The sequence below is a fragment of the Falco cherrug genome, chromosome 4, assembly GCF_023634085.1.
Source record: "Falco cherrug isolate bFalChe1 chromosome 4, bFalChe1.pri, whole genome shotgun sequence".
In the NCBI taxonomy this organism is placed as follows: Eukaryota; Metazoa; Chordata; class Aves; order Falconiformes; family Falconidae; genus Falco; species Falco cherrug.
This window is the reverse complement of record NC_073700.1, coordinates 81,607,117-81,628,715: the sequence shown is the minus strand read 5'-3', so window position 1 is coordinate 81,628,715 and position 21,599 is coordinate 81,607,117. Positions and strand designations below refer to the sequence as shown.

At 37.5% G+C, this 21,599-nt stretch overlaps 1 protein-coding gene across 2 annotated transcripts in view; it reads left to right on the top strand.

Annotated features, from left to right (window-relative positions):
* The window catches only part of DGKB (diacylglycerol kinase beta), a 363,946-nt gene that overhangs the window by 255,915 nt on the left and 86,432 nt on the right, over positions 1-21,599 (top strand). The window lies entirely within an intron of this gene.

Here is a 21,599-nt window from a genome sequence, read left to right as displayed (position 1 = left end):
TCAAATTAGCCCACTTTTTCTATAAAGACTTAGCGTAAGATCATTTTTTAAAACACTAAATGACCTTGACAAAAACAAGGGATCGATAACATGTTGATTAGCAGATTGTTTTCTGTAATATTGGATGTTTCCCTTGTTGTTAGTTTTTCCTGTTGTAAGACTTGAAGAGGTTGAAGGTCATTGATACCTCCTGATAATTCTGTTTTCCATAAACAGTTGATTCTACTCTTGTCTTACACTGATGGATTCACTTAGACATGTGTATAGATTTTCCTAATGTGTCTTTTAATCTACATTTTTTAAATTACAAGATTCTAGTGTGTGTGTGATGTGTGTGTGTCAGCTATTTTGCCAGAAATAAATGCAATTTTTGCTTTAATGGAGGAGAACTTAGGTTCTGATTATTGCCTGAGATTTACTTCACTGTTGCCACAGCTAACAGCTGTGCCAATGTGATGTGGTGGTAAAAGCAACAGACTTTGAGGTGTAGATTCAGCCACCTTAAGAACATACTTTCCAGCTGTTATTAATTCTTCTGTCTTAATTCCTCATTTATAAATAAAAGCAATACAATTGCCATAGGTAAAGGAAGTCAAAGTACTTCAGATCATAGACATCTCAGCTAAAATGGTGATGAAGGGCAATGGGATGCTGTGGATACTTAAATATCAAAGGTAGACTTAAGTACCTGCTCTAGTTAATGAGAAACTAGCAATTCTATCAGGGAGGAAATGGCAATACTGAGACATTTGTTTCTGTCTCAAGCAGGCATTAAGCATCCATACTTTTTGTTGAATGAAAAGACTTAAAAAGCAAATCTAGAATATTCGTGACATTTTTCAGTCAGATACTTAGGCTTTTAATGCCAATATTAATTTCAGTAAAATTTCCTCAGGCTGTGTTCTCCCGCATAATTTTCAAAAGTTTTTAGTGCATGCCTAGAGTGGGAGCTCCAGCACATCAGAGGTGTTTGCAGGGCCAGTGACCCTACTAACACTGGGCACAGTGCTTTTCCCAACTCCTACATAAACTTCATCAGCACTTGCTCAAGGATGAACACAGAAGGCCCAGACCAGTTCCTTCTGTTCAACTTATTCATCAATGACCTGGATGAAGGGACAGAGTGTACTCTGAGCAAGATGCTGATGATACAAAGTTGGGGGGAGTTACTGAAAATAGTAGGAGGCTGTGCTGCCAGTCAGCAAGACCTCAACAGACTGGGGAGTTGGGTGTAGAGGAACCTAATGAAGTTCAGCAAAGGCAAGGGTAGGGACCTGCACCTGGGGAAGAATAACTCCATGCACCAGTATAGGCTGGGGGATGGCCTGCTAGGAGGCAGTTCTGCGAAGAAGGACCTGGGAGTTCTGGTGGACAGCCAGTTGCCTGTGGGCCAACAGTGTGCCCTTGTGGCCAAGAAAGCCAATGGGATCCTGGCGGGCATTAGGAGGACCATGGCCAGCATGTCAAGGGAGGTGATCCTCCCCGTCCGCTCTGCTCTGATTAGGCTGCATCTGGAGTACTGGGTCCAGTTCTGGGCTCCCCAGTTCAAAAGAAACAGGGAACTCTGGAGAGGATCCAGTGGAGGCTACGAAGATGATGAGGGGACAGGCCCATCTGCCTTATGAGGAAAGGCTAGAGAGCTGGGCCTGTTTAGTCTGGAGAAGAAAAGGCTGAGGGGGGAATCTTATACCAGTGTCTACAAATATCTTAAGGGTGAGTGTCAAGAGGATAGGGCCAGACTTTTTTCAGTGGTTCCCAGTGACAGGACAAGGGGCAACAGGCACAAACTGCAACACAAGAAGTTCCACCTGAATGTGAGGAAAAATGTTTTTACTTTGGGGGAGACCAAGCACTGGATCAGGCTGCCCAGAAAGGTTGTGGAGTCTCCTTCTCTGGAGACATTCAAAACCTGCCTGTTCGTGATCCTGTGCATCCTTCTGAAGGAGAACCTGCTTTATCAGGGGGTTGGACTAGATGATCTCCAGAGGTCACTTCCAGTCCTGACCATTCTGTGATTCTGTGATTGTCTCTGGCTGAGCAGGATTGATGTTTTTAGTGGAATAGACAGAGGCCTTTACCCTTTTGATTCACAGTCCTGCTCATAGTCACAGAGCCATCCAATATCCTTGACTTCAGGTCTTGCCCATGTCCTTGCTCAGATCCTAGGATCAGCTATGAGGCAAACATGTTTCTCAGGGGTTTGTGCATTCTGTCCTGGAAAATCTAAGAGGATGGAGACTGCACAACCTTTCTAAGCAAACTATTCTGGTGTCTTCATTGCCTTCTGGTACCTTTGATGAAAAAAGTTTCATGTGTCCTATCAGAGCCTCTCTTATTCCAATCTATGCTCTTTGTTTCTGCCACCATACACTATCATGAAGAGCCTGGCTTAGTCCCGTAGGCACCAGCAGGCTGTTATTTGTTCTCCCCAAAACTGCTTCCTCTCTAAGCTGAACCAAGTCCAGGTCCTTCGGCCTCTCCTTATAGGACAAATGCACCAGTGTTAGAAAATTAAGAAGTCTGTCAAGTTCAGCAGTTGTCTTCCTGCTCCCAGGTGCTGAATGTGTCAAGGAGTGGTAGTTTAGGTGCTTTTGTCTCATTTTTCCCCATGTGCAAATCACCTGCCTAGGCTACATTTCACATGGTGCCTTAAGGCAGTCAGGATGCATTGTGCGAGTCTGGCTGGACGGTGACTGTCCTACCAGCATCTAGAGCACCTGCCCTCAGAGCACACTGTTTGTCTCATAGATAAATTCCACTCTTTTACATTCTCCAAGCACAGCAAAGAAAAATAGGAGTCTCTTGAAGCTGGGCTCCCTATGAGGCCTTTGCACTAGGGAAAATCTATTTACCTCAACTTTAAAACTATTTCCATCAGGAGGATTTGTTGCCAGTGCTTCTTATGATTGTTAGTACTTGTAATGCTAATGCTTTGTTGATACCATGGTGTTTCATGTACATTGGTGGTGAGACTGCTCATTTTCTCTTTTATCTATAACACAAAACTTCTGCTCATATATTGAACAACTGAGAATGGTGATCAGGTCTGAAAATTCAATCATTTACTTAAACTCTTAACTATGTGTAACTTTGGGTATCTTGTTACACCTCATCAGCAAAGCCCTGAAAAGAACTTTCTTTCCTGAGTCCAGCATTTAGGTAAAACATTCAGCTTTAGACCTGAGAGACAGCAGGAGCAGAGATAAGTGAAGAAATAAGAGAATGTTTATACAGAGCTCATATTCTTAACATAATAACATTTAAATATAACCAAATTGATTTTTTTTTTTTTTTCCCTTTGGCTAAAACCAAAGGGAAAAAAAGTTTTACAAACATAAGCAGTATACAAAGTAAAGAACACTGCTAAAATCAGACTTTCAAGAGTGCATTAGGTTAATGCCCTGAAAGATCAAGACTGAGATCCTGACCCCAATGAAATTGGTGAGAATTTTACTTTTGAATTAGCAGGGTCAGATTTAATTCTAGTTACAAGATGTCAGGGTGTAAGTTCCCTTACCAGCTATTAGGATATGAGGGTATTAAAAATGTCTAACATAATTATCAAAATATGAAGTTTGTGAGGAGCATTTAGTTTCTGCACAAAACTGTTGCTAAATAGGAGTGAGATAAGGATACAAAACTGAACACAGAAGATATCATTATTTCAAATAAATATCTAAAGATTTTAGTTTCTATAACAGCATTTAGGTTTCAGCATTTTTTAATGGAACAGGAGATTAAAAGCATATTGATTGGAAGGAGCCTGTAATATGCTACGTGAAAGCCAAAACTCATTTTACGTAAATTTTGTTTACAGTACTTTCTTATAAGTGTGTTATGCAAACTAAAAGTGTGCAGCCTACACAGGTTAATCCATAGTTATAACTACTATTATATATTTTTATTTCAAAAATATTTAAACATAATTAAGTAATTTCTTACAGTGTAATGTAATATGTTTGTCAGAGAGGTGTAAGAAAACATTGCTAGAAAAATTTTCATCTTATGATAATTGGAAGAGTGGTAAATAATAGTTAAGAAAGGTCAGCAGCATGGTTGTCTGGGTGAATTGGTCTATGTATGTTTTTGAAATAGCTAAATGGAAGTTCAAACATCTGGAAATCACAAATGTAGATTGTTTGGGAAATAAATAACTTTATTTTAGATAATGCTGACTCTGTAAAGGACTAAATGGTGATGTCTGGTAATGAGCTGAACAGGAGCTTTTGAGGGTGATTTTGTGACTTGGAGAGCAGGTAGGATCTTTGGCTTTATGAGCAGGGGAATGAGGCTTATATGTAGGAAGGTGACTCTTTAAACTTTATATGGTTTTCATGAGACCATTGCTGTGATGCTGTATGCAATTCTAGTGTCAAATCTTTAAAATGAACATTGAAAATTGAAAAGATTTCTGAAAAAGCTGCAAAAATTGTTAAATGTTGGGGGAAAACTACCAGGCAGTTGAATCTTAAATTATTCATCATAAAAAGGAAAAGATTAAATTATGAGATGATCATAGCAAGTACCTGCATGGGTGACATTTAATTGTCAAAGGTTGTTTGGGCTGTTTGGTTCAGTAGATGAAGGCATTACAAGGCACAGAAGCTGCAAGTAGGTCTATTTGATAGCAATGAAGAACAGAAATGCTCATCAGTAGGCATAATAAAATGGTGAAAGAATTGTCTCACAAGTCATTGCCACTACAGTTCCCTGAGAACAAAAGTAACAAGGGGAACAGGATCCCACAATAAGAATGCCAAAATAAACAAATACCCCTTCCTAGAATATCAGTCACATCACTGGTTTCTTACAGTGATGTGAACCCCCAAGTCCTATGGAAAAGTAGGGGAGAGATTTATTTTTAATTTACATAGAGAAAGGACAAGAACCATTTCTGTGAAGTATTTTGGAAGGACAGCTTTTGTGACGCTTTTTCAGGCACTTCATTCTGTGGCTTTGATTTCTTTGACTTGTCTTTTCACCAGACCTCATTGTCTGCCAGAGATTAGTGACATTCAGAAGACTTTAAAGCTCCATTTTTAGAAGATGTATAAGCATTATTTCACACAATGTGAACAGATATTTTCAAAGTGACATATACATAGGAACTTAAGTTCTATTGATTTTCATTACAGCGCCGTGTGGAGTGATCTCCAAAACTTCACCAAGCCAAGTGAGTTGCGTTAGGAACAGAGCAAAGTTGTTATGGCAGGGAACTCTGGATGCCCTGTAGCTGTCACCTAGTGGTGATCCCAATACCAACAGCAGCTCACCAGAGACTAAAGCTGCATTTTGGGAATTGCCACTGTCACAAAGTTCCATTAGTCCTTCCGCACAGCATTGTTGTTTGGACTTAGCTTCTGAATTTGGATGATCCATTTTAAAGATCAATTCCTTCATCTTTATTTAGGACTCTGTCAAGTCTCCTTTTGATTTGAAGACTGCCACTCATCTAAATGTGGTTGCAATCTGGAAATTCTGAAAGAAAAAAAGGGTGGTTACTTATTATGGAAACTATTGCTCTTCAAACCACTTCCCTGAATAGAGCCATAGACCCCATCGTTTTCCTGTTTCATTCTTCCTAATAATTCTTGAATTAGAGAAAAAAACCTGTGCCAGTGTGGCAGTTGTGGCTGTGACTCTTAGGTATATTTGCGTAACCCCTCTGAGGGCTGAGTATGAGGCTGTAGATAAAATGCAGCACATTCCCCAGCAGACAGCAGCCTTGATGTGCATAATTTACTGTATGGATCTAGTCACAGCAACTAGTAAGCAATAAGTGCTTGGTTTTTTAAATACTCAGAGCATCTAAAGAATAGTTACTAGTTTAGGGGTTTTTAAACAACCAGTGTAAAAGCTGTAAAAGTAATGTTTTGTTTGTCATGTTGTGATGGACTGTGTACATTTATCAGAGAAATGATGTGTATATGATAAAATGGAGTGCTCAGTTAGGAGACTGTAACTCTCCCCAACTGAGAGCACAGCACAGATTCTGTGATCTGAGAGTACAGCCTCTTAAAACTTCAGCATTTAAAAACTCAGAGAGCTTTCTTATGCAATCCTGCATAGAGGGAGGGAAAATCCTTTTAGTCCAGCAAACATCTGGGAACTCAGGAATGAAAAAAAAGTACCGATTGGTTCTGACAGCTGCCTGCTTTGCAGCGGTATTTAACCAGAATCATTTGAAACAGATTGATATGAATAATGAAAGACTGCATGATGTATGACAGAAATAAACTTCACCACAATCTAACTCATTAATGAAGAAACAATGTTACATATATAAGAAAAATCCTTATTTACTGTTTACCTCATTTGTGATATTTCATTTTTAATAACCTGACAACAAATAAGATTTTTATAATAATTTTCTCCATCAGGTATTGCAGGTATTTCACTATGAAATAGGTTGAATGGGACGTCATTGTCCTTTAACTTTAACAAGTACTGCTGATGGATGTGGCCCATTTAAATGTACAACAGAGAGCTGAACTAGATAATGAACTTATTATTACTCTCTGAGGATTACAGGTTAGTCCCAAAGGAGTGCAGTAAGCTAGAGAAAATCCATATCTACTGGCTAAACAATAGCCAGAAGGCTGACTGGAGATATTGATTTACTTTCTAGGCCATTTAGACCTTAATGGTGGAGAAAAGCTGAAGTGCTGTTTACTTTTCTGCCAGAATCGACCAAACAACCAGTCCATTTTTTACAGACTTTTGATTGATTTCGCTTAGAGGAATTAGAGGTGATTTATTTTTAAGCTGAAAGCAACTCGTAAATATCTCCCACTACACAGGTTCCCTGAGAGTAAATGTTAAGTGGAAATACTTACTGAGAAATACTTTGCTGCAAATCAATGTGAGCAGGTAATACTCCTCGATAGGAATGGTCAGGTGCTGGACACCTTTCTCAAGAGTGGTCAAGCCTCCGGTTGTACTACATGAGACACAGCACTTTTAGAAGTCCCATCTTTTGCGAATGGGTCTGAAGCTGATTGCTTGGCTGAATTTGTTCCAGCTGTACCATGCTGACTTAGAAAAGGGCCGTGGCTGTGGGAGCGTAAGTGGTGCTCAAGGTCAATAGTGAGCAGCTTTAATATTTGATGGATGAAAACAGTAATTTATCATGTGACAATTGCCCATGATACTTCAAACTCACAGCAAGTATCTAACTGTAAGGAGCAACATAAAAAGCAGGCTAAGATTCTGGGTGAAGTATTTTCAAAATTAGACAAACTGTAAGAGATGCTCCTGAGCATACTGCCATATATAGAGACACAGCTAAATAAAAAATAATATGGTCATTATTTCCTAGAGATAACCTGCCTGGAAAATGGCTTAGGTTTGTACCAAAGACTGTCAGGTATATTAGGGCTGTGATTGTAAAAGATAGGTTACCATTGTAATTCCTTAGCATGTTCTCGTGGAACTTACAAAAGTAGAGCTGGTATGTTAATAATATCCCTATGAAGAGAGAAAGCTACAATTTTATATTAATTACAAACACATAGTCTATAATTGCTACTTAGGAAGATTCTACTGGAACATTTTTTTTAGGGCCTTGCAAAGGTAAGACCTTTTTTCAGAAAACATTGCATAGTTCTGCCTTAACATAATAGCCTCTCTTGTCTGCTGAAAACAGCTCTGTTTTCACTAAACAGGCTTGGCTTTTTCCCTCCTCACCACCCCCTTCTCTAAGGGAGTTATCCTTGGTTAATACTCTGCTTATATCTTAACACAGAAGCATATACCTGTTACTTGAAAACTATAATTACAGTCAGCTCTAGGGCTCACACAAGAATGTGCAGATATGTATCTTTTGAATCTGAAAGTTGTCTTTCAAACTTACCTGTGTCTTATGCCACCTCAGCTACCGGCTAAATCATTAATCCTACACTGAGACATTTGGTTCAACCTCAGCACCATGCCACATAGCTGAAAGGCAATGGGAAGAACTATTCCAGTATCTTCCCTTTCTCTGGCCAAGCCCCTAAACAACAGAAAAATTGCACTACTGTGAGGTAAGAGTCACTAGGGCTTTGTTACATACTGTACAACAGTAATAACTTTTTACTGCCCCTTTGTGCTTGTAGACTGATGCCGAACAACTACATAAAAGCTAAGAATTTTAGCATATAACTTCATCCTAGTTTTTCACTCAAGATTAAAATTAAAAATGATGGATTACTGTGTATTCTTAGTTGAAAAGCTGAAAAAGTTTGGTACACCCTGGTTTTTTTTAAAGAATGTCTTTTGTAGACAGCATGCTAAGGTTTTACTTAAGAATTTAGTGTAGGCTCTTGTGAAGTCCCAAGCACAAAATTTTACAGTCTGTTTCATACATGGTTTCTCTGAGCTTTTTTATTTGTTAAGATTTAGAAAAGTTCACTTGCTCTTCCTTAGATGTAATACTGTAGAGCTATATTTCATGGGGTTTATTACTTTTCTTCAGCCCTAAAAAGTTTATGGCAGGTTACGTTTTGAAGACTTGTTCTAGATGTTAAGCTTATATACTTTAATATACTCTTAAGATTAGGTTTTTTGAAAGAAAGCCAAGCACCAAGGCTGCAAGCTAAATTCTGTGAGCTTTATACAAATACCGAGTGTCAGTCGAAGTATTAGCTGCAGTTCTCACGTAACTACAGTGAACTCTGTGAAGCAGCACTTTATGTGCTGATAATTTGTATTTCCTCACAGTTCACAAAAAGCTATGCATGTATGTTAACAAAAGATGTGAGGCTGATGTTTTTTTCCTGTATGTCAAATAACATGTCTAGATATAAAAAATTGTGCCTGTTTAATACAAGGTTTGTCTGTTTGTTTTGTCCTTTTCTTGTTACTTTTTTAATTCAATCTATAAAATGATTGAACGGGAACAAATGATAGAGTACATAGACTTTCATTTAAGAGTGGCTTAATTTGGCTTAGTTTAGATCAGTTAGAAAATTATTAACAAAATTAAATTTACAAAGTTTTATGCTGAAATATAGTCCCAATTCTGCAGGTGTTGAAGTGCTTCATTTTATCTGTATATATGAGTAACTCTGATTTCCATTTCTTAGTTTAATAACATACATCAAACAATCTGTACTTGTTTGTTTAAGTTTAGAAAACTGGTTAAACTAGTGCAATTTTCAAGTCAACCCGTCTTTGGAATACTGCAAATTTGAAGAAATCAGATCAATGCTTCCAAAAGACAGTATCTTCATTGACCATGTTTGATTTCCTTATCAAGTTTAAGTCCTAAAGTATTACTGATTTTAAAGCAAGAATGATTGCTTCCATTTGCCTCAGGAGCTGAAAAGCAGTAAGGATGAGGTTCAAAGAAATGTAAATCGAGGGGTGGAGGAGTGGTGGGTGGCTGCAGTCCTCGCAAGTGAAGTGCATCAGGAAGGAAAACAACAGCTGGTAGTATGGAGCTGCAAGAGATTTTAAAAAGCTGGAGTGCAATAACGATTAGAAATGCAATACGGAGCTGTAGTATAAGAAGTAAGACCAAGGCACTGAACAAGACAAATACAATTTAGGCAGAAGCACAGGTCCAATTACAAGGTTTACTTTATGGCTTAGAGTTATCACCCATAATGGTTGATTCCTCACCAGTTGTCTGGCTGCAGAAAAGAAACCTACTAGACATCGGTGCTAAATTTACTGTTTCTGTAGCATATGATTATCCAAAAATTAGAAAGCCAGAAGATTTCTTGAAGTGATCTTTGTGTATATCCCTGTGAAAAAGGTCTGTATCTATAGACTTCCCCAAAGTGGAATGCATATAATTACTGGCACATTTCACAGAAGGTGCATAGGGAAACATTTTACAGATTTATTTTAAGTATGCTTTTGATAATTAATCCATTTTGTCATTACAATTTAAAATGGTGCACAGGAATTTAAAAAATAAATGTTCTCATGACAACATGCTAATAAATGAAACAATGACATGCCAGGAACTTAGCAGTTATTTGCTGTAATCCAGCAAGACTTTTTGTGGGATGACTTTTGATCATGTAGCTTTGTACAGAGGAGCAAAAATACTACACTGTTCTTAGCTTTACTCTCTGCCTGGCAGCCTGCCTCATACTTTTAGGTGCTGTTCAGTGTAGAAAGTTTTCTATATTTATATTTTGAAGGGTAAGGTGGTAAGCAGTTATAGTAGCAGAATTTATTATTTATACAGCTACCATGTGCATTTTTGATGCTAAGTCTTGATTTCTACTAAGTACAGACTAAAAATGCATTCTAAAGTCTGCACAAATAGAGAACAGCATTTTTAACCACAGCTGATGACTGTGTTCAGTTTCAGGGGAAGAAACATTGCCTAAAATATAGACTCACAAATATAGCATTAATTGTAATATTTTCAGGTTTCTAAAAAATTGGTGGCCTTTTAAAAGCAAAATTCATCTTATCCTACCTTACAAAACAGAAAGGAATGTACTGTTATTTAATAAATATGAACTTTTGTTTCACAAAGAGAATGAAGCTTGGCCCATGTGTTCCACCTGGCTGTTCTCTCCCCAATGGTCTGCACCTGAGAGCTGGCAGCTGTGCTGTAACCCTTCTATAGGAAGTGAGATAGCACAGCATCTGTGCGTTTCCTGGGGAGAAAGGTGGGTTAAATGCCTATTTAAAAATTCCTTGAAGATGAGACTAGAGAGGAGGGACAGCATACATTGCCCTTTGCATTTAAGGCACTACAAGGATCACAGGTGGACTGGCTTCAGATCTTGAGTTCTTCTATGGCAAGTCGCTAAAAACCTTGGGTATAAAGATGCTTTGGTGCCTTGTCCCACCTAAATACTTCTAAGAGTATCGTTTTTAAATTATCTTTTAGAAAGTAAAATAAGGAATAATGAGACTACATTTATCTCAGCGGAGGGGGGAGTGTCTTCTTATCTGGATGTGTTTTGAAGCAAGACAAGGCAACTCAGCACAGGACTCTAAAGGTGTCTGTGTACACATGAACTAGATGTTCATGCTCTCACTGTAGTCAATGGACAGCCAGATATTTCAATGAAGCCAGGAGAATAATTCTACTTGCTCAGGCTGGTGAATCACACCTTCAGTTCCATTGAGTAGATGTCTTCTTGTCTTTGGGAATACAGCTGTCTGCTTCACAGGTAGGCAAATGCATTGACGTGCCTAAGTACAACGTTAAGCTGGAATCCCAGGCAAACCAACTCCTTCTTAGAAGTGGTCTTTCACAGAGATGGGCTCAGGAGGCAATGAAGCTTGAAAAGGGTGAGGCTTCCCTAAACACATAAATCTGCTCTTCCAGTAAAAAAAACAAAACAAACAACTCCCCCCCCCCCAAAAAAAAAAAAACCCCAAAAACAAACCAACCAACCAAACCCCAAAAACAAAACACACATACCCCAACTTTAAAGTCCTGTTAATCCCAGTCAGACAGGCAGAGTCTGTCCCCAGTGCTGTCAGGTTTAAATATCTTTGGAGGGATCCTAAGGAGAAAAGATTTTCTCCTAAACAAAGTCTGAAAAGTCTGAAGTTTCTCCTGTGTTCACAAAAGAGCTGCTCATTGTTTCCTTTACAGCATTTGATTGCTTACTCCTTTTCCATTTTTTCCCCTTAACCTCCTCATTGTGTCATACTTGGGAATGGTGTAAAGCATGGTGTTTCAAGTATTTTAAGGGAATGGAAGGATTTTTTTGGCAAGAATTGAATAGCAGTATTGAGATGCTTCAGTTTTTCAGTAGGAGTTAAAATACTGGGTAGAGAAAAATATTATTTAATCACATATAATCACCTGCATTACAGGGAAACAAAAGCTGTTTGTGTGTATGTTTGCTTGTTTGTTTCTTAAAACAGAGCTACAGTCGTGCATGTGAAGCAGCCCATGCGGAGTTGTTCCATGCAAACCTGTCCCTGAACCTCTGAACTACCTTAACAATGATCTCAGTAATTTAAGTACTGCTCAGTGTCATATCTGCGCTTACATATCCATATTAGTGGCTAAGGGGAAGGAAGATTGTTTTATTCATCTGACATAATTTAAAGATGAAATGTGAAGGTCTAGGACCTTGCTCCGAGATAGCAGGTCTTTCATAACATATACAGAGAGGGCGCTTTAGTTTTGGGTTTTTGGTGTGGTTTTTTGTTTTGTTTTGTTTTCCAGAAAGAGCTTTCTTGGTTCTCTAGTACGACCAAGGCTGGTAAATGTGGAGCTGTTTATAGGCTTTATTTTTGTTCATGATAAAAAACCTCTTCAGATTAATGAGTCATTGGTGCCTCAGCATCTGCTCCCAAGACTGGGGAATTTGGGAAAGAAACTGAAAAGAAATATGGGGATAAAAATAAGTACAATGTTAAGAGCAGAAATCTTCATGATGGGAAATGGACGCAAAGAATTTAAGTGTTACAGGAATGTTCATTTAGTGGAGCAAAATAACAGCTTAAATCACAGATAAAATGAAGGTACTTTTTAGGTAAACATTCTGAGAAACTAAACTCTGTTTTTTTGATCTTACTAATAACTTGCTGTTAAAACAGAATATATTCAAAAGCAAGTGTCAGAATTCCTTATTTAAAAGAGATATTTCTATCACACATTTGAAACAGTACCCTCCTACATGGAGTGATGTATTGTAAGCTGTATCGGTCAGGTATTCCACTGTTTTATAATAACTGTTTTTTATACCAGGTGCTGTAGGTTAACCTGTAATTTGTCTCATTTGAGTGTAACCTGTTTTCTTGTGAACATCCTGTTGCATATTGGCACAAAACGGACATAACCTGAGGCACAGCTCAAAAGTCACTGAGTTTCACTCTGAGACTCTTAAAATTGTTGGATGTGTTGTTTATATTTCCATCTAGGCATTTTTGCTTGGATTTTAGGGTAAGATTCTTCTCTGTACAGATTATAGTAGTAGGCTTCTCTCCACTGGAGTCTGCAGTGTATGGAGGGCCTGTGAGAATAGCATCATAGTTCATTCAGTGAAAAGAGGTTTCATAGCTATTAAGTGCAGAATGTAGGTTATGGATATGATTATCATTCTGGTTTTGCTCATGTGTTTTCTGGTAGCATTACCAGTCTGGCTAACATTTCTCTCAAAAATCTAGAGAAATTACATTCTGATCAGTAGCCCAGCAAAATCAGGAAACAGTGCACAGACCTCCAGTGCATTTGCTGCACCTTTTGTCTGCAAATATACAGATAATGGTTGATGTTTGGGAACATCAGTACCTGTCTGGAGTGTGTGAACTAACTGGTACTCATAGCTGGACTGTCTGTACAAGTATGTCGGTCCAAATGCATAGTTGAAGCCTGAGATAAGATGTGGTAATGTGTAGTGAGACATTTATTGCGGAGAAATAGATAATCCAGCAAAGATAGTAAGAGAAAAGAGGAAATCTGCTTGGACCAGAAACATTAGAATGTACAAAAACTTATCCAGTGTTAGCCAAAAGGTCATCTAGCCTTGTGCTCTTTCTCCAGTGCCATCTATCAAAAAGCCTGAGAAGAATAGGGTAACATGAAATATATTTTCATTTTGTGGTGTGTTTCTCATGTGGATTTCAGTGGCTATTTCTTCCATTATTCCCTCCAATAATTTTTGAACTGATGTAAGCTTTTAGCATCTTAATTGCATGTTGTGTAAAGAAACCTTTTGTTTGTTATATCTGCTGCCTCCTAGGTCTTTCTCACCTGTCCTAGATTTTTCTTGGGAGAGGCAGTTAATAGTCATCCCCTATGTCCTCATTTCAGCTAGGATAGAGCTAATTCTCCTCTTAGCAGCTGGTGCAGTGCTGTGTTTTGGATTTGGTGTGAGAACAATGCTGAAAGCACACAGATATTCTTTGTCATTGCTGGGTAATGTTTATACCAAGTCAAGGACTTTTCAGTTCCTTGGGCCCTGCCAGCAAAAGGGGCTGGAAGGGCACAGGAGATTGAGAGGGGACACAGCCAGGACAGCTGACCTGAACTAGCCAAGGAGGTATCCCATACTATATGACATGATGCTGAGTATATGTAAGCTGGGGGAAGAAGGAGGAAGGGGGAGACATTTGGCATTATGGTGTTTGTCTTCCCAAGTAACTGTTACACATGATGGAGCCTGGCTCTCCTGGGGATGGCTGAGCACCTGCCTGCCCATGGGAAGCAGTGAATGAATTGCTTGGTTTGCTTTGCTTATGTGTGCAGGTTTTGCTTTACCTGTTAAACTGTCTTGTCAACTGACAAGTTTTCTGTCTTTTACTCTTCCAATCATCTCCCCCATCCCACTGTGGGGGGAGCGAGTGAGCACCTGCATGGTGCTGGTTGCCAGCCAGGTTTAAACCCCAACATTCTATTTATCCTCAATTATCAATGGCATACATGATTTCAGAGAAATCTGTTCTCTCTCCCTTTTATCACCTTTCTAGGCTGAAGAGTTCAAAAGGTGTTCAATATTTTGATTGTCCCCACTTTCTTTCTCCATAATTTTCCCAGTTCTCTTATACTCTTTGTCGTTGGGGCTTTTTTCTCTCCTCCTTCCACGTTTCCTCTTTAGGGAGAGAAAAACTGCATGTAGTGTTCAGCATCACAACACAATTCATGTAAATGCTATTAAGCTCTGCTCCAATACTTCCTTCAGCTATTGTAAGCTCAAGACTTTGTCCCTGAGAACTCATTGCTCTTTGTAAAATTAGGATTGTTTTGTTTTCTCCTATGTGTTATCCCAAATCTGGGTTCTTCACGTGGTGTGCAAGAGCTGATTCAGATTTAGGATAATATATGCATCACTTTATATTTATCCACATTAAATGTCACACACATTATACCCCAGTCACTCAGTACTGAAATGCCCTTTTGCAATTCTTCATGAATTGTGTGTATTACTGGAAGCGGTCAGAGTGAACAAAGTGTCCAAGAGTGGGTTCTTGGACAGATGTGAGAGCACAGGAGAAGGTAAGACTAGAACTGAATTGGCAAGGGAGGAGGATGGTAGTTACAGCTGGAACAAACTGGACAGTTTGGAAACGATTGGGCAGAGAGCTGGAGAAGTGGGGCAGAGAAGCGGGGCAGGCAGGTGGACAGCTGAGATTCAGACCAGATGCATGCAGAGCTGTGAGCTACAGTGCAAAACTGTGTTAAAAAGCATGAGAGAAAATGGAGTCAAAAACAGCTTTGCAGCAGTAGAACTAATAAATGTCAGGAAGAATGATCTCACTGTGTAACTTAATGGTATAAGCTTTTATCAGGTAGCTTTCCAAGTACAGGTGGTATCATTGTATAATAACATGAAAATTGTATTTATTTGTAAAACTGGAACTGTTCTTTCAAGATTCTAACTTTTCTGCACTTACCTATGCAACCTCTGCTTATGCTATGTGCCATAAGAGATTAACACTTAGATTTGCCATAAGTACAGTTGGTAATGGAAAAAGAAAAAATTGACAAAGATGTCTCTATTAAAATCATGCCAGTCACACATAAATCTCTTATGGATGTGCATCTCCAGTGGCTATTTCCTTACCTTTGCGTATGATTCATTATAAAGCAGAACAGGAATTATATGATTGTTAAGACAGAAGTGGAAAGAAAAGAAGAACATTAGAAAAAGTCATACATTCTTATTAATATATATTATGTGCTGCAATGAAATCATTTTACCTAAGTATAAAATTACCTAGATAATAGATTTATGAACAGTAAGAAAAGATGGAAAATATGTTGTCTGTTGAAAACTTCTGAGAGGGATAGGACTTGATAAAAATTTCCTTTATATTGAATTGTACAAAACATTGGAATGTTTTTTAGCTACTGAAGTTGTATTTATTTTGTCAGATATTTATTTACTTAATTAGATGAAATCCAGCATATCAGCACATTTTATTACCAGAAATACAAAGTACAGTCACCATGAAATACAATCTGCTGTAAATTTTACCTCACTTGCTCTTAAATATATGTCTCAAGCTGGAACTCAATAAACAACAGCAATTTTAGGCATTCCTTAAAAAAATTTTTACCATACCAACTTTTTTCCCCATACATTGGGAACCAGCACTAAGTTTTCTATATTGTTGAGGGGTTTTAATGCAATACAAAATTTCAAACTCTAATAACTATGGATTAATGTAAACAACCTTTTTTATTTTTAAGTGATAATTTGCTTTCATAAATTTGGCTAACCTTTCTTTTTTCTTTTTTTGTTGTTTTGTTTTTCATATTGCTTCATGGTGTAAATGGCCACAAACTTTTAAAAGTTAAAATCATAGAATGGTTTGGGTTGCATGGGCAGGGACATGTTCAACTAGACCAGGTTGCTCAAAGCCTAGTCCAACCTGACCTTGAACACTTCCAATGATGGAGCACCCTCAGCTTCTCTGGGCAACCTGTTCTCATGTCTCACCACCTTCATTGTAAAAAAAATTCTTCCTTACATCTAATTTAAAGGTACCCTCTTTCAATTTGATAGAATCATAAATAATAATAAACATTCCTGAAAGCTAGATTATTCCCAGCTGTATACTACATGGAGTTTTCCACTATTCTCTGAAGTCTCTGGTACTAACCACTGTCAGTGACAGAATATTGGAACAGATGTTCTGCTTTTTTGCCCAGCATGGTGTTTCCTATACTCCCAGTTTCATTTTTAGACCTCATTATCCATGTTTTCAGACGTCAAAAATAGGTGGTTTTACTTGGATCTCTTTTAGGATTATTTTCTTTTTTTTCCCTTCTCTATTTTATCATCATTCTTCTGTCAGCATTGCAGAACTTCATTGCATTTTGAAATTAGGTTCCTATCTTTTTCCCATTCTTCTCTTTCTTGATTCTTGTTTTCCCTGATGATTATCTCCTTTGTTTTTTCCACATATACTTGTCAACTTTCTCCCCTTGGTATCCTCACAGTTTCTTCTCTGTGGAAATACACCTCTGGCTCATACTTCCATTTCCGCACACTTCTCTGGTAATTTTGATTCCCTGCAGAGTGGTTCTACATGTTATTCCACATTTCCTTGGAACAGAGGACAAAAGAGTGAACAAGGGTGAAAAGGGAGCCAGAGAGACCTGTTCCTATTAAATACTTACCTTGAATCTGTGGCTCTGAAGACCTTCCAGAAATGTGGTGAATGAGATGATAAGCATCTAGTGTATATGGTTTCTTTCCTATTCTTCCCCCACCCCCACCCCCTGTGGAACTTTTTTTTGTTTTTTTGTTTAATCATTACATTCTGTACACTGTTCATGAATGCTGCTCTTCAAATGGGAGCTGTATGCAGGAAACTGTATGAGTTTATGATACAGAGTGAGACCAGCCCTTGACACTCACTGAGAAATGAACAGTGCTTTGCAACATAATTGGAATACCTTTAAGAAAAATGTTTTTGGAAGGCAGTGCTTAGAGATTATATTTTGGGGAACAGTATAGTTTATGGAGGAAATCGGGTGCTGCTTGTCCAAGAGCAGACTTTCTTGCACAGATTTGTGGTAGAGATGACATCCAGGCAATGGACTTTTCAAGGAATTTACCTTGGAAAAATTAAGAATTTTAGTAGTTTCATCAGTAAAAATATCTATACTTTGTATAGATTAAAGGGTAACAGATGACAGAACAAGAGACATTTTTTTTTCTTTCTCTGCCATATGAGAATATTGAAAATAAAGCTTTCCCAGAGTGTATTTCCAAATGGTAATAATATAGTTAAATTCTGTATGTATTTTCATACAGATGGCCAAAGCCATATTCTTGATGCAAGGCCATCCTTGTGCTAAATTTAAAATCTCTGCTCTGAAAAAGTAGCTGTATTAAAACAGTTCAAAGTGTATGTTATCAAACACACTTAATATAAGCAAATATACATGTTTTTCTCCAGTCATTTTCAAAAATGGTCAAAGTACTTCAGCTGAAATTTTATAAAAATTCCAGTCAGAAATTTCCTGATGTAGGAATTTTTAGCTCAAGTCATTGAAGCCTGACATTGCTTAATTAAAATAAAGTGGAAATAAATACAATAAATATAAACAGTAGATATAAGAAGTGTAAGTACAATGTGGTAGAAAGTGTGACAAACTTACAAATGTAGCAATAAACTCTTGCCCCAACTGTAGACCCTTAATGCCAGAACATGAATTTGTTTCTTAACATTAAAGATACTCCTGTTGTACTGTTGTGACATTTTATTAGCAGTCCATCGCTGGTCTATTGTTATGCACATTCCGAGAGAGAGTGTATACTGCAGTGAAGTACAGGCGCCTTTCAGGTGTGGAATAACATATTTACTATTTCCATATTTAGATACAGGACAATTTTTCAGTGACATGCCTTGTAATTGCCTAATCAGAAAGGTTATATAAAATAGTTTTAGCAGTAGGGGGGTTTCTGATTAACTGATAATGGAGCAAACCCATATCACAGACTATTTTGATCATTTTGCCTTGATTACAAAATATTAACCTGAACTTTTCCAAGAAACATATCCAAGTGTCTAAGACTGATATTTATCCACACTATAGAAACACTTAAGAAATGACAGTATTAGCCTTCCCATACTGCCTGGCTAATTTGTTTCATCCCTGTTTAAGAAAATGGTTCCCCTTATCAGAAAATTGACCATTGCTTGAGGGTGTGGAAAACTGCCAGCATAAAAGGTGTTTAGTCTCTTGAAGTACAGTTTTGTTTTGTTGTTCCTACATCCATAGACTGTCTATATTTTGGCATACTGTAATCCAATAGCAGGATTAGATAAGTCAGCCTTTAATTGTGATTGATGTTTTATTTATATTGTATTTTCAAACACAAAGTTGTTTAAGAGTTTAGCTATGCACTTTGAAGCAATGCAAGAATCCTTTCCTGTAAAATAATCTATTCCCTTTCCTGTTCCAACAAAACTAGTGTTGTAAAGAAAATTACTACTGTATAGCACTTTTTTTTTTCCCCTGAAACAGACTTTGTCTTTATTTTGATTATCTCTTATTAAAATTCGGAACAAGCCTAAATTACTTCTAGGAGAAAAAGAAAATAGACATGACAGCAGCCTGTGATTCAGTTTCTTACAGTTTTAATGATCCAAAATTGTCATTAAATAAGCATTTCTTTACCAATCTAAAATTTACTTAAACCACTGTGAAAGAAGTTAGAGTTGCCATGACAGTAGGTTTTTTAATCTTCTGAATGGACTCTTCTACTATTTGCTGCTGTCTTGATAAGCAGATAAACTTCACCTGTTTGGAAGAAGAATGCAAGTGGAAGATATGAATTTAGAGAGAATTTTTTTTATTAGAAAAATTAGAATATTTGCTATAATAGTAAGACTGGTCTTCCTTATGGAAATTTTAATGTGATTTGTCTTTATTACATTTAACTGTTTTACATAAAAGAAAAGTTCTAAGACAATTTTCAGTTCAATAAAAAATATAATGCATTTGAATAAAAATGTGCAATTGAATCTGTTTCATGGCTGGTAAAGGGAGTTGGTAAATCCTTTTAAAATGAGGAATAAAATTATTTGTATCTACATTTATCTTTGTACTGGAAAAGCTGTCAGTTCTCTGTTTATCCTTAAAACCAGACAATAGTCAACTAGAGAAAGGAGGACAGACTCAAGACTATGTTTTTTGGCCTAATAGAATCTTTATATTGCAATGACAAGAAATACACCCACCATCAAAACCTCATCTGATAAATGTACTTAATCTTCTGTCATATAATCCTAAAATATTTTGATTTATAGATACAAATTTTCTAGTAAACCTTGAGTGCGCTGACAACTCTGGGTTTTGTTTTGCTGAACTCAAAATACATGAATTTGTCACAATATATTCTGAATTACTCTATATCAGTTTTATCTTTGCAAGTCAGTTTAGTATATACAGTGCTAATAAGTCAATTTAAAGCAGGATTTTCAATAAAGAAAAAGAACATGCTTCATTTGGCGTAAAAATAACTGAATAGCAAGAGGAAAGACTCTCAAAGGAGAAGATGCAAAGGCTTGTTGATCTTAATATAGGATCAAAAGAAATGACAAAGTATTTTTCTGAATACTTACATCAGGGTTTTGTGGTTTTTTTATTTTTATTATTATTTCTTCATTATTCATTGTCCTTGCATAGAAAGTAGCTGGAAAATAGCTGCATCCGGATTTTCTAGAGGGACCCAAAAGGAATTCCAAAATTTGTTCACATTTGTTTCGAAATGAACGACTCTACATTTCCTCAGATACATTGGTACAAATTGGCACAGTTGATCCCAGGTCAGCATACCAGTGTGCTAACTGATCTGCAGGTATAGAAGGGATGTATGTCAGATCACTTCCAGTCACATACACTTGAAGTCTGGAAGCTGAATCTGTTCTGAGCCTTTCTGGTTGATGGATGCCATTTATCCCAGAGCAGATTCTCAGAAATTGTTTCCAAACTTTTTCAGATTTTCTGTGCAAAAACCTTTGGAAATGCCTGTCGCTTTTTCATCAGGAGTGTGTGACTTCCTTACTGTTCTGTTCCCCACCCGACACAGGCTGCCAGGTTGGATGTCCTTGCAGACCTCTGGTACTGCACCAGAAGTTGCTGACTCCTGTGCCAGCAAGGTGTCTGGGAGTGGCCAGTGCTGTTGTGCTCCTTGTCCCTTTGTGACTTTAAGAGCCACTAAGTAGACTTTTGTGTGTTATTTGAAATAAGTACTAAGGGCAGGGTTTGTACTTTTGCTGACACGTTTGACAGTCATCTTCATCTGCATTTCGCTCTTCACTTCTACCTCATGGAAACTCAGTCTGAAGTTCCAAGCACACTGTGCTGTGTCTGTGTCAAAGAACACTTTATGCAAGTGGATGAACTGTTTTCATATCTGATTCCTAAGTGTGAATAATGAATTCTAATTCAGTGTCTTGTGTCTTTTTTTGTTGGTTTTTTTTTTGGCTTAGCTTCTTGTTTTGTTAAAGAATAATAATTACTCATGAGAGTTCTACAAAACTGCACATACTTATTTTAAATGGTACTGCTGGTGTCCTGATTGTGTTTAACAGTATGCAATAAATCTGGTAAAACAGAAGTGCAGTCTTTATGTATTTAAGAAGAAAAAAGCGTAATCTCTGCCTGCTGTCATGATAAATTAAGCAATTTACTAGCATTATATCCAGTTTTATTTTTCTGTAGAATCTCTTAATGAACTTCAAGTTGCAGGTCTCATCACCCATTTAAAATGTGTCTATGATTTAGTTGCCTGGTAATACAGCTTTCCTACTGCAAAGTATCTAAAGATTGTTAGGTCTGGAATTTTTAGTTTCTTCCAATATCTCGTCTGTCATCATGAACGATAAGCATTTACCTTACCTTTAGCTAATTCAAGGCAAGCTACATTTTTGTCTCATCTCTTCTTCATGATGGGAGTGCCCTGCTTGCACATTCTAGTACTCAGTGGAATAAAGATTTGAACCATGAATCAGAAACCATATAGTAGGTGTAAGACATGAAATAAAATCGATACGTTTTTCTGAGGCATGTCACTGGTTAAGTGACAAAAAATATTCTGATAGTCACTGAAAAAGAAAAGTCAAAGGTACATTTGAACCTGTCAGTTCAACACATTCCTGTTATCCCTTTAGGGGATATCATACAACTTGACACCAACATTTAAGCTTTGAAAATTATGAGCTCA